This window comes from Vigna radiata, chromosome 4, assembly GCF_000741045.1.
Source record: "Vigna radiata var. radiata cultivar VC1973A chromosome 4, Vradiata_ver6, whole genome shotgun sequence".
NCBI classification, from domain to species: Eukaryota; Viridiplantae; Streptophyta; class Magnoliopsida; order Fabales; family Fabaceae; genus Vigna; species Vigna radiata.
The window spans coordinates 11,951,036-11,954,407 of record NC_028354.1 but is presented as its reverse complement, the minus strand read 5'-3'; positions in this window follow the sequence as shown (position 1 = coordinate 11,954,407).

Genomic DNA, 3,372 nt, shown 5'->3' with positions numbered 1-3,372 from the left:
GAGAAAAATTTTGAAAATATTTTAAATATCTATTCTAAGTATTTTAGTTATTAAAAATTTCGAATGAGTTTGATAAGAGATTTATCTAATTTTATAATCATATAAAAAATATATGTTTGTACCTTTATCTTTATTTGTATGTAATATCCTTATATTGTTTATATAATGTGAAGAATCCTAGTGTGTCATTGTTCCTCTATCATTCTCGGTGGATTGTTAGCAGATGTTAACTCTTTAGCAAGCATACTAAATCGTGCAAGTAATATAAATTGTAAGTCCAGATATTGTCTCTGAAAGGATTTGCAATTGTTTAGTAATTATGATTACTTACTAATATAAGCAATGAATATAAACGATAATTGGTTGAAACGTGTTACAAACATATAAAAATGACTGAAAGTAAAGATTATAGAGTTATGACATTGAATTAATAATTCTTTACTTATTTTAATTCATAATTCTTTTTTAAAATTTATTCATTCAAAAATTTCTAAAATATGTCTAATCTCACATAAATATCATTTTATATTGTATTTAACATAAAAAAACAATTTGATAATCTTAATTTTGAATCTATTAAAACTTTTTTAAATTTTTATATCAATAAAATATTTCACAAACTTTCACAAATTTTACTCTTATATCCCTTTCACCATCACCTTCAAATCCCTTAAAAGAAACAACATAAACTTCATCTTCAAATCTACTCAAATTCATCAACTCCCTCAAATTAATCCTTAAAAAAAACATCCTAAATGATGCTTAATAACAGGTCATGCAATGCGTTGCATAGGAAATTATGTGTTATCAGCAAAACATGAATTGTGATATAGTTATATAGCAAAGAAGATGTAAAAAAAATATATTGATATATAAAAAGAAAAATAAACATCAAAAGAGTTTTCAACATCAATTATATTTAAATATACATCAAAACAAATTTGTTCAAATATAACTAATGTAAAGAAATTTCTTAAATTTTAATTTTATATAATTTTTCTGTTTCGGTAAGATTGAGATCCCTAACCCAAAGCATTCAAAGTTGTCTGCTACATCATCCAGTTGTGTTGTTCTCTCTCTTCTCCTTGTCCTAGCCGCGGGGGAGGGTGTCTGCAAAAGGCACTATAACGCTCAAGTCAGTGACTTTGCGTAATAATCTTTTAATAAAGATTAGTAATTAGAATTGATTACCTGTCTTTCCTGTCAGACAAATATTTATACATATTACAATGAGCTTACCATTAAGTCTGACTCATTAATCACCAATAAATGACATTATTCTTATTAATTGTCAATAAATGACAATTATTTTTATTAACTTCCCATTGGTTGCTCAGATTAATTTCCAGACCGGTCGGTCGTTTTCTCACAAGATGGTTAGTCGCCCGATCCTTTGGCTGACCAGGTGGTCCTACCGTACACAAGTCCCCCCAAGCCCAAGCACGATATAATGTGCAAAGGGATTACTGTGAGCTTGAGTATTTTTTATGTGTAAAGTCCCCGCTCTTTCATACACTGAGCGGTAGACTCCGAGAGTTCCTTTAGTGAGAGTTCACGAAGAACGTTCATCACCGAACGGTGGTGAGAGCTACAAAAGCATTCCTCCCCAAACGGTTGTGAGAGGTGCAAAAATGTTCCTCACAAACCCGGTGTTTTTGACTCTAGGAGTTCACTTGGAACGTTCCCTAGGTCAAAATGCTAAGGTGAAACCTACCAAGCGTTCCTCACCGAACGGTTGTGAGAGTTGCGAAAGCGTTCCTCACAAACCGAGCTTTTTTTACTCTAGGAGTTCACTTGGAACGTTCCCCAGGTCAACATGCTAAGGTGATGCCTGGATCACGTGCTTCGCTCGCTTGCTCAATATGGACCGCTCGGTTTAGGACGAGAATGAGTTCATGGAGAACGTTCCTCACTACTCAATTTGGACCAGGAGTTTTTCAGATAACATCCTTGGGTTTTGTTTACGAGAGTGACAGTTCGTTGAGAACTTTTATCATCAGTTGGTTTGGACCAGGATTTTTTCACACAACATCCCTGGGTTTTGTTTACGAGAGTGACAGTTCATTGAGAACTTTTATCACCACTCGATTTGGACCAGGAGTTTTTCACATAACATCCTTGGGCTTTGTTTACGAGAGTGAGAGTCTGTTAAGAACTTTTATCACTGCTCGGTTTGGACCAGGAGTTTTTCACATAACATCCTTGGGTTTTGTTTACGAGAGTAACAGTTCTTTAAGAACTTCTATCACCGCTCGGTTTGGACCAGGAGTTTTTTAAATAACATCCCTGGGTTATGTTTACAAGAGTGATAGTTCGTTGAGAACTTTTATCACTGCTCGGTTTGGACCAGGATTTTTTCACATAACATCCCTGGGTTTTGTGGACGAGCGGTGGACACTAACAGTTCATTGGGAACATTCCCTAGGTTCAAACATTTCACATATTTTGTTCAAAATTTTTATAAAAATCCTTTAATATTATTAATAGTAGAGTTGTGAATACATCAAAATTCTTTAACTAAAAAATGACAAGTGGAAGACTCATTTCAGTTCTTGTCACAACTATGTTGTTCATCTGGCACAAATGCTCGCTTGCCCACCTTGCATTCTTGGCTGGGTGAGGATGAAGCACTCTCCTCATGCTGCCTTTTTTGGACAACCCGCATCTCCCTTATTTGAATGAACTCAGCAGCCCTCTCCTACCATTCTCCTAGGGTTGAAAGTAGCCGAGCAAATAAGTTATCCGCAAAGGAGCATGGCCTTAAGGCTGTTAACAGGGTGCTGATGATGAACTTCTTGTCCATACCCTTCACCTGTCGTACACTCTGGTTGTACCGATCCATGAAGTCTTTCAAGCTTTATCTTTCCCCTATTAGATTTTAATTAGTTCCATATAGGTAAGGTTTTGTGTCTTACTGGAAGTGAACTTCTGCTCAAACATGCATCTCAAAGTCGCAAAATTATCAACGGTTATGGGATGAAGAGAGTGAAATCATGCCAAGGCTTCTCCTTTAACCGACAGGGAAAAAACCCTGCATCAAACCCTCTTATTGGGTGAATAAATTGTCATGGCATCCGCAAACGACTTTAGATGCTCCTCCAAATCCCCTGATCTATCATACTTTTCAATAGTAGGAAGCATCCTATCTGGCATTCGATCTTCCATAATCGCAGTTGTAAATGGGTGAAGTGCCCTAGCCCGAGCAGCATTACCCAAGCGGACGGGCAGCTCTTGGAATGGTTCTCCCCCTAATTAGTGCTTTCCTTATCAAAATTTGGGAATTCCACTATGGGAGTCTGAGTGGGCGCAACGGACTACTGATTCGACGGGGCCCTCCTCCCCGCATCGCGGTCGACCGCGCTGCATCTCGCT